The sequence below is a fragment of the Cornus florida genome, unplaced genomic scaffold (assembly GCF_030987335.1).
Source record: "Cornus florida cultivar Cherokee Brave unplaced genomic scaffold, ASM3098733v1 CherokeeBrave_3.0.0_Hap2_Chr10, whole genome shotgun sequence".
NCBI classification, from domain to species: Eukaryota; Viridiplantae; Streptophyta; class Magnoliopsida; order Cornales; family Cornaceae; genus Cornus; species Cornus florida.
Window position 1 is genome coordinate 48,424,721 of NW_026775580.1, and position 11,188 is coordinate 48,435,908.

The window sequence follows — 11,188 nt, forward strand, 5'->3', positions numbered from 1 at the left end:
ATTCGGCCACAACATGAATATTCATATATCAGCCTCTACGCCATACTATGCTCAAGCAAATGGCCAGGACGAATCTTCAAACAAAATTTTAATAGAGATCATTGAAAAAATGATCAAAGATAAGCCAGAAGGCTGGCTGAATTATAATCAGCCAGAAGGTTGGCCGAATTATAATCAGCCGCTGGTGGTAAATTAAGATCGACCGGTCATTGATTATCTTAATCAGCCAATGACGGTCGATAAGGTTCAGTTGGTTGATCCTATTAAGCAAGAATATGATAATGGCCTTAAGCGAATAGGTCGACCAATGTACAAAAAGCCAAAATCAGCCACATCCGACACTCAAACATCTACCATATCTGCCAAAAACGGAGCAGATGAAGAAGTCATGGAGGTCGACAACGATATTTTCATACCAGATAGTAATGTGATCGGCCAGGCTCCCAAAAGGAAGGTTGATGAAGGGAATCAGCCTAAGGTTACCGAGAGTACACCATCAGCCATTCCGAATGTCAAGGCTCTCATACAATACGAGAAAGGTAAAAGAATTTCAGAATTAAATCGGCTAGATTACCAGAGTACTTGGCCGAGAGTGGTATCTAATCCTCAGCCAGAATCATCATTGGCTAAGAGAATTCTTTTAGCCTATCGTTCTCAACCGAATTTCAAGAAAAGAAAGCGGGGATGGAAACTAAAAAGGGTTAAATGGAGAAGAAATTCGCGGAAGAAAATGAATCGGCCAATTAATGCAAAATTTTGCATGGCCGATGCAGTGCTACATGAAAAAAATAAAATGGGGCGACCAATATCGGCCATAATGAAAAGAAGTCTAGCTGATATTAACTCTAAAAGGTTAGTCAGAAAGGTATTTTGGCTGAAAATAATGTTTCATCGGCCAGCTGTTGAGGTGCCAAATAAAAAATCAAGGACGAGACAGGCCATAGCCGCTGGCATTCTAAAAGCTTACCCCGGCAGATAAAAATCGACCACAAAAGAAATACTATTCTTGGTATTTTTGGCTGATATAGCTGAAGTCATCAAAGAAAATGACTATTCAAAAACATGGGATGGCGTACTTTCAGAAGCTCCATGGGAGTATAAAAATTCAAGAGGATCAGCCATCAGAAAAGCTCCATACTGGCAGAATTTTGTTATTTCAAAACAAAAGCCAGTTAGATCGGCCCAAATGACATTACATAACTGTTTGATCCCGGCCGATCACGATCATGCCTTACTAGTAGAGTTGGGAAACTTCAATGGTGAGGTCTATCATGGGTTTATAAATAACCAAAATTTTGAGGGGTATCAGCCAGCTTTAAGGGAATAATAAAAGAACCAGGATCGGCCAGTTCTGGCTGACGCAAAATAAAGACCAACTTGAGGTGGCCCGAAAGAAAAAAAGTTTAGAAACTCGTAAGCTGCTAGTTTCTTTTCAATACATTTTAAAATTCCAAAAATCTTATCGGCCTGAGTGGCCGATAAGACATTTGAAATTTGGGGGGCATTTGTTGGCAACAAAACTTGGCAGCCATCTCAGCGATGACGTGGACCAATGAAAAGCTGATAAGTATTTTTAACATGGCGTCAAGGGAATCAGCCAGTTAAGAAATATCAGGAGCAAGTATTGGAGAAAGTTATTCAGCCACTTAATTAACAAGGCAGTTGCTAAAATATAGCAACAAACATTTGACTTTATTCAAGTTGGGTTATCAACAGGAAAGGAAAGACTAAAGTTTTAAGGAAATCAGACAACTGAATTCCTATTTTATAGGAATTCTAGTTGGATGGAACAAGGAAAAATACAAAAGGCAGCCGCGTCATGAATATAAAAGCGATAAATGGCTTTTGGGCAATTTAAGGGAAGAAACGGTGACCAAGTATAAGGAAAGAAGTTGCTAAAAATTAGCAACTTTCCAGCAACTTCTTTAGCAACTTTTCAACAACAATTCGACAACTTGCATTTGACTAGATCAAGGAGAGATTTCAGCAAGGACTTTCCTATTGAAGCAAGAAGAGAAGAGACGCAAAAGACTACTGGAACGTGGTTTAGTTTGAGTAATAAAGTGAAGAAAATCAAGGAGCAAAGAGATTTTCTAGCAATTAATTAGGAAAATAAGTTGAGATAGAACTTCTATAAATAGAAGTATTGTATTCCATTCTAATCCGTCCAGCACCACCACAAAACAAGCATTTCAACTAAAAATGTTTTCAATTGACTCTACGTCATTTTTTTCCTATCAATTTCTTTATTTCAATTTAATGGCAATTGATTAGATCATTGTCAACTATTTCAATTCAGCCATTTACTTTCTTTCAATTTCAATTATGCCAATTTTAATTACGCAATTTTAGTTAGGCTTTTAATTCAATGGCAATTGATTAAATTCTTGCCATTGAATCGTAGTGACAATTGATTAAATTCTTGTCATTACTTGGCTGATGGCAATTGATTAAATTCTTGCTATCACGTTTCAGTGGCGATCGATTAAATTCTTGCCATTGTGTTTGGCTGATGGCGATTGATTAAGTTCTCGCTATCACGTTCGGCCGGCGATCGATTAAGTTCTTGTCGCCTGTCTTCACTCGGCCATTCCATCCATTCAAACATTCATCAGCCGTTACATTTCTTTAGACACTCTAAGAAGTCCTTGCTACAAACAAGGCATAAAAGAACCTTGCTGGGAGTTCTTACTAGTCTCTCTCCCACACAATCGCCTGAGAGTCAGCCATCGAAAAAAGGGATAGGCTGGTGTTCAATTACATATTTTGGGTATTTTGTACAAATACTCTGGCACGCCCGCAAAGAGTCCATCGACCGACGTAGGGAACAAAAATCGCGCGAACAAAATGAGAGGAAGATCATCAACCAAGGCCCTTGCAGGAAAAATGGTCCATCCAGTGATGGTTAGCCCATTACCAAGAGTCACAGTCCTGGCAAAAGAACGACGGTCAAGACCCATGGGATTTGCTGCCATGACCCCCTTGTTGAAGTATCCAACTCCAATGAGCTTGGAGTTGCATAACGAAGAATTGAAATCTCGACCTCCTTCCATCTTTTGGGCACTTTGGTCATTCCATCGTCATTGAAGCTCCGGCCACACTAATTTGAAGCCGGCCATAGTCCCAACCAGAAAGCAGCAACCTCAAAATCAAGATGGAACTCACACAATTTCTTGACAAGGTGTGCCATCTCCTTGAAGGCAACTCTTTGCATAATAATCCGAACCAGAAGACCCCGAACCTCCTTTCAATGATGCAAACTGACCATTCTTATGGTGCATCCTAGTAGAATAATACATTATCAGAAAACAATAAATAAGTGAAAAAAAACAAGAGATGTATGCAGAAAATAAATGAATAGTTAACCAAATAAATAATAGATATAAATGCCACATACCCAGAAAAGAAAAAAGAAAGAAAGACATCTAAATATGAATTATAAGATACCCACGTCATTAGATTGATATCAAAGTAAATTGATAACAAAACCACCATAAAAAACCGTCAAAAACAGAGCAAATTATGACAAACCCATAAGAATTCATTAACTTCATAATAGAGAACTGAACTCTTTCATCAAACAAAAGCTCCATAAAATTGACTTCTCCAATACTGATACAATCAAATTTATCAAACTATTGAAGCCCAAGACAATCAAATTTATCAAATTATTGAACCACAAGACCATCAAAACAAAGTAAAAGCCGCACCTTCTCGGGCGTAACAGCAGGGAACACATAAACCTCTCCTTCGAAAGCAAGAGTGAGCTCACTGGTCCCAGACGCCACCTCAACACCTCCTCCGTAGTCCGAAGCGTTTACCGAACTCATCACCACCGCCGTCGCCGTCGATGATCTGTATCGCCACGCGCTCCTCGTACAGACCAGCCTGAAGTGGCTGTGGATTCGCCGCCATTATCGTCGTCAGTCCAAAAACATCAAAACCGAAAACTGCAATTACCGAAACCCTAATTCCCCGAACCCCAAGTCCGACACCACATGTTCCATTGAAGCCACAGAATTAAACTCTCTAATTGAAGACCCTAACCCGAGATTGAATTGAAAAGAAGTAGCAGAAAGAAAGATGATCAATAGGAGAACATTGGCACTAGTGAGGAGGTTCCAATATTGAATTGGATATGAACAGGTTTGTCTTGGTTTATATAGAGAGGAAAATATTGGAAGCATAATTACAAGGACCAGCAGAGATGAGCCGAGCCGAATTCGGACGGCACCAACCAGCTCATTTATTTCTTAGGTGATTCCGTAATAATTTAATGCAGTGGTCCATTTCCGACTGTCCATTTGTTGTCTAGTCACATCAATAGATATGTAGACGACATCATTTTATATTGTCATTTTAAACCCCATTAAACTTTACTCTTTCTTCCAAAAAATTCTCCCTTACTATTTTTTCATTAAGAATAAAAAGCAAAAAAATCTCCTGATTTTTACTCCTCTCCCAAGAAATCCCCCTAAATTTCTATTTTTTAAGTAAACCCCCTGACCTATGACAATTTTTGTAAAAATCCCCCAACCATCAATATTCCGTTAGTTTGTCCACCTGAATTGGTCTGTGACCTAGCAAAAATTAAAAATGACAAAGATACCCTTAGTACAATAAAATTAATAAATTAATTTTTTAACCCCAAATCAATGGACAGAGACGATGAACTGCCTCTCGCCGAACACCACCTCCTCCTCCTCCTCAGCCAATCTCACCTCGCCATGTGTCCATTCTCCGGCGACACACTCCGTCGCTTCTGCAGCAATAAGGGTATCTTTTCAAAAAAAAAAAAAAAAAAAAAAAAAAAAAAAAAAAAAAAAAAATCAGCTCCATTCTCTGTAATCGATTCGTTCTCAATTGTTGTGATCTGCAATCGATTTACACACATATATATGAACGTATATAAGACGTTCGAATTTGTGAGAAAATCAATTATTTAACTACTGGACTCTCTCTCTCATTCATCAGCCTCATCATATTTTTCATCTTACTTGTTCTTCCTCTATATCACCATTAATGGAGAAAGACACGCACCAATCCAATCAACCCCCATACTCAAGACCCAAGTCCTCTTCTGCAATCTTTGGTTTATCTCACGATTGTAGCATCCGTCAATGGAAAGAGACGTTGTCAATCAACCCCAACATCATCGTCAATGGAGAGACCTACCGCGCACCAAATTCAATCAACCCCGATATATAACCTATTTAAATTGGAACCCATTTTGATATTTTGATAGTGTAACCTTACAATTTCCTCTCAGTTTCTTCAGTTGCTTGTCGGTGCCAAAGTTGTAGGTTGCGCTCTAATCTCAAACACTCCACCGCCGATTCTTTCACCGTCGGCAGAGACCTCCAGCTAAATTAGTAAAAAGCCCTTTGCACCATAAAGTCTCTATTCCTAATCTCGGACCACATCAACGCCATACCCTCCAAGAGTTGTCATCTTGCAATGAGTGATTTAGAACTTGCAGTGGGTGAGTTAGAGTGATTTCTGGCACAAGTCTTGATGGTGTTAGGCCCTAAAACGGGATAACAAAAGAAAGATAGTGATATTGTGATAAGGTTTGATGCGCTGTCTGATTTTCATTGGATATTAGGATTGTGGACGACACGTCAGCAACTGAAGGTAAAGAAACAATAAAATGGTCTCCTTCTGTTAAGGATAATTTGGTAATTTACTGTGTACTTAATGGAAACATCACATTTTGTCCTTAAATGCACTTTTTTGCCTAGTTCAAGGAGGCAGTTGTTAATATAAGGGGGGTTTTGTACAATTAGTTGATAGATCAGGATTTTTTTTTTTTTGCACTTTACCCATTTTTTAAAGAAAACTTCCTAAACTATTCAGATTTTTGCCAAAAAAAAAATCAAATGACACCATTCCGGTCAGTATTTGGCAGTAAAGTAATACCGATAAATTAAAATGACAATTCTACCCTTACTATTACTGTGTTGATGACAACACAATAAAACACCCAATTGTGCCCAATCGAACCATCAACCCTAATGGAAATCACAATCTTTCTCTATGCTCTGCAACCTTCTGTGATTTACATAAGAAAACGAAGGGGTCAATTTTATTTGTTTCACAAACCAAATCGAAGGTTTGTTGAATCTATGTTGTTGAGATGAAGCTAAGTGTTGATTACAACATTTTCTGTTAGTTTGTTGAAGCTCTATCTCTATTCATAGGAATCTCCGGAACTGTTGCTGCAATTGGGTCTCGGCGTCTCACTGATTTTGTTACTGCAGTTAGCCTTCAAGAGCTCAAGTTTCTCACCGGTGTTGTTGCTGGAAAGAGAGACTTTCACCGTTCTGCCATTGTCGCCGGAGTTCTGTCTCTGCAAATTCGCTGGAGTTCGTGGGTCTACGAAGGTGAAGTTGGCCGGACTTGTTCACGTTGATGAATGAAGTTGTAGCTCTCACTGATATTCACGATGAACACGCTTCCTGGTCCTGATGATAGGTCTCGTTGGTTTTTGCTGGTCTGATTTAATGAAGGAGTTCCGGCTACTGATGGGTCTTCAATTCTGTTCCGGCCATGGGTAGTCACCGTTATCATGCCGTTGATGCTATATGATTCTTATTGGAGGGCTGATGTGGAAGAGTAATTATTTGGCATCAATGGAGGAGTAAATAACAAATAAACCAATTAATGGCACTAGTTGTTTGGTTCAAGTCATTCATCAATAATTTTGTCACAATTTCATCTTTTTTGTGAGCATGCAAAATAACAAAGCTGCAATTGCTTAAACCCTGAGACAATATCGGCCCACAAATTTCCCCATTGTTAATTTATGTGTCCACTGAGGGCCATTTGGGATCTTCAATCTCATATCTAAAGAAAACCCAGTTGTAGACCAGGGTTGAAGACTTAATCATTTTTATTTTTTCAAAAGAAAACTGTAAGTGCCCGGCTTCGCTATGAGCGGAAAGTGTACGCCTTAGAGATAATATTAATTTCTGCTTGTCTTGGTAACATTCCTTATATAATGAAGCTTGGCAGTGGTGCACCATTTATCCATTCTGGATAGGGCTTAAGTAACTGAGGGCGCTCGGCATAAGCAAAGTTGAAACACTTGGCGCAGCATTCAATCACTTGTTGAAACCCCTCTCCCCCGCATCTTTTTAGCACCAAGTATAGAGATGAAGCAATGAAGCTACTGTTGCATTGCAACGATGTTTCTGTTACGAGCAGGAAACAATGTTACAAACGGGTCCAATAATGGTGAGATGAAGATGATAAGATGTGATGCGTTGGTTATAAGATTATAAAGATGTGTTTTAATTTTGGTTTTTCTTATCGTCAATACGATGAGCTCAATGGCTGAAGGAGGTTTAGTTTGTGTGATGGAGTTTTTAGAGTTGATTGGTTATGGTCTGGTTGGTTGGTATTTGGCACAAAATTGTGTATGGTAAGGTGGTGTTTGGCGCTAAAATGATAAGGGCAATTTCGTAATCTACTATTTTCAGTGAGCCGGTACTGTCAAATTTGGATTTTGTCCTCAAATTGCACAATTTAAATAGTTTAGGGGACTCTACTTAGTTTAGGGGGGTTTCTTGAGAGAGAGAGTAAAATTTAGGGGGGTTTATTGCACTTTATCCTAAAAAAAAAGTGAAGATGTTGGTTCAAAATGAAGAAATGAGCATCCTCGTTTAAATTATTGTTATCAGTATAGTATCGTATGTATCCAGTTTTAATTCTGTGTATTTAATTTGAATGTTTTGAAGAGTATTTTAATAATTTTAATATTTATTATGTTATTCTAATGTGAATGTATTTATTCATTTTAAACTTTTTACATTTATTATTATTTTTTATCGTTATAGTAAAAATTTCTATAACCCTTAACTTGATCTTAATTTTAAATAAATTAATTAAAATTTGTGTGTACTTATGTGTTTTTGATTTTTTTTATATAATCAATTAATTTATATTAATTTTATCGGACTTCATGTGTTACTGCAAACCAAGGTTACTATGCCCTAAAACGAGTAAAGAAGTTTTGAAATAATGAAAAATCAGAGCAGGCCCATATGATTTGAATCATTCTTATCTTGTCTGTCATTTGCATCTTTAATTAATTTCGTGGTGTATTGTATTATATTATATATGCGCATGCAATTATGTACTTTCTGAATACAAAACTCATAACAGACCTTTTTGAAAACAATACATTTTTAGAAATATCTTCTCGTGACTGTGATGATTCCAATGATGGGAGTAAGCATGAGAAGGTATTTTTTTTTTTTTTTTTTTTTTTTTTGAACATCAAATTATGACCTCAATGTAAGGGTGATAAATTTCGACACGATATAAGTTAAAAATGTTTGAATTTAACATAAACATGTTTATATCATAAAAGGGACGACACGATTAATTCGTTTACTTAACCGTGTCGGGTTAGGGTTGTACGGTTCAATCCATGTAATCCGTTTATAACCCCTTTAACTCAACATGTTATAATCGTAAACATGACTTACATAATATGTTACCTGTTTAAACCCAATTACTATAGATAGTTAAGTCATTTCAACATAAATCTTATCTATGCCTCATGATTTTTCTTTTTATTTTGAATATTTGAATTAATTATGACAATTTTTTATTATTATTTAGTATTTGATTAAATATTAAATGTCTCGTTTTGATAAATAGATTTAAACAGGTGGGTTAGGTTAGTGTTGATGATTCTTGACACAATTATTAAATGGGTTGGGTTTAAATTTACCTATTTAGTATAATATCCTTACATCAACATGACTTGACTACGAACGACGATAATAATACAATTGACTGATACTAATATATTTGGAAAATAAATTTATATGATTGAAGACCACGTGAAAAGGTGCAACCTTTTTTTAAGACAAAGTGGTAGTAACATTTGTTACTTATTCCCAAAAATAGTTTGGCCATTAAGGCATTTAGCCTAAGGCCAAATGCATTATTAATACCTTGTTAACCCAAATCATCACCGCTACTACCACCACTTATTTGTAATTTATAGTTATTAATTGATTTTGTGGACACAAATTCATTTTTATACATATATATATATTTTTAATTTTAAATTGCTATGCTTCACTTCAAAACATATATTAGTAAGTGAAAGTATGTGTGTAAAGTACAAAGTAAAAAAATTGTAAAGGATCAAAAATATATTAATTATTGAAATAAATAATATTATAAAAATAAAAATACAAATAATTTTGTATATTGAATTCTTAATTTATGATTTTATTTAAATATTTTGATAAACAAATGTTGTTATATATTTATTAAAATAAATTATATATTTCCTTCCCTAATTCGATTTACTTATATTGAATTTCAGTATTTTCTATTACTATATTATTATTTTAAGGATTTCTCCTCTAATTAGATTTCCTCTTAGTATATTATATAAATAATTTTTAATATTATATATATTTTTTCTCTAATTAAATTTTCTTTTATTGTATTTCAGTACTTCAGTTTTTAAATATTTCTTTTTTCTCTAATTAGATTTCCTACTACTATATTATTATTAGTTTTATTATTTTCTACTATTATATTATTAAATAGATTTTTTAATATTATACATTTCATTCTCTAATTAGATTTTTATTTATTAGATTTTAGTATTTCCTATTAATATATTATTAGTATTAGTATTTAATTCTCTAATTAGATTTTCTTTTATTAAATTAAATAAAAATAATAATTTTAAGAGAGGTCAAAGTAATAAATATGCAATTTGTTTTAAAACTCAATGGAGGTCAACATGGTTTACCCTAATTTATATACTCTTACCTATTTGATTATAATTAATTGTTCCTAAGAACCTATTTACTAACATATTTAGAAGTAAGTTATTCGTGCATATCGGTAAATTAGATAAGCTTTTCGATATGGTTATACTTTGATCTACGTAAAATGGTAGTTACCATCTATTCTTGTGAGTTATATATTCCACTTGTTTTCTTCATTTCTAAACAAAAGTTAAGTAAAATAAAGTATTTTTTGTTTTTTTTTTTTTTTTTAAAAAAATCCAAGCTCAAATTGTTGGGATAGTTTCAATTGATTTATGTGATTTCAAATCATTACTCTACTAGATTTATTTTATTTTATTTTATTTTTGGCAACAACTACACAAAACAACCTAGCTCTCAAACTGAACCAGCAGCATCAGCTGCCAAAAGCTGAACTATGAAAGGAGGGAACGAATGGAGCACCAAATCCTCCTCCATGTCAACACTCGAAAGAGCAGCTAGAGCATGGGCCACCTTATTACCTCATCTGCGAATGTGTGAAAAAGTAAACGAAGAGTAAGTGTGCAACTCATTCCGAAGCTCAGACACCAAAGGTAAGAACGCACCATCACCATATCGCACTCCCACAATAGCGTCCACCACCACCTTAGCATCCGTCTCAAAATAAACATCATGAAAGTTAAGAGATTTGGCCCAATACATAGCACGTGAAAGAGCAAAAGCCTCAACTTCGCTGACAGAAAAGGAAGAGACCGGTTTAAAAATTACTGCGCGAAGCACAGAACCATCAGATCTCCTAAAAATCGCCCCTCCACCGCCTAACAACGATTCCTTTTTAAAGCTAGCATCCACATTACATTTGATCAAACCAGGCGGCAGGCGTGTCCAACGGTTAGGGGACATAAAACAACTTATAGAAGAATCCAATACTTGGCATTTGTTCTGCACACTTAGAAATTTCCACATCTGATCCGTAACTAGATTAGCCACTACCAAAGGATCCCAAACTTCCTTTTCAAACACCATTTTATTTCTAGCTTTCCAAATCACCCACACACGAAATGCAGCCACCCTCCCACTACCTTTTTATTTTCCATGGAAATCAAAGAAACTCTCGAAATACTCTCCCACAAACCAATAAAAGACAAAGGAGAATGCTGAGAAAAATCCAAGCGAAGAGGCGTGAGTTTCCATATATACTTGGATGGAGTGAGTGCACCAGAAAAAAATGTGATGAATATCCTCAATCTCCAACCCACACCTCGGGCACATCGGATATTGCAAGCAATTTCGTCGAACTAACTCAGCCCTGCAGGGATAGCACCATAGCAACATTTCTAAATAAAATGATTAACCTTAGAAGGTACAGACAAGCTCCACAACTGACTCCAAAACTGGCTAGACACCCTTGTCCCTTCCTACCG

At 35.7% G+C, this 11,188-nt stretch overlaps 1 long non-coding RNA gene across 1 annotated transcript; it reads right to left on the reverse strand.

The window, feature by feature from the left end:
- Nucleotides 1-2,595: 2,595 nt before the first annotated feature.
- LOC132279420 (uncharacterized) lies at nucleotides 2,596-4,300 on the reverse strand. Its single transcript, XR_009471321.1, has 2 exons — nucleotides 3,711-4,300; nucleotides 2,596-3,282 (listed from the first exon to the last, which is right to left on the reverse strand). It is a non-coding gene; the product is annotated as an uncharacterized LOC132279420 (long non-coding RNA).
- Between the last annotated feature and the right edge of the window lie 6,888 nt (nucleotides 4,301-11,188).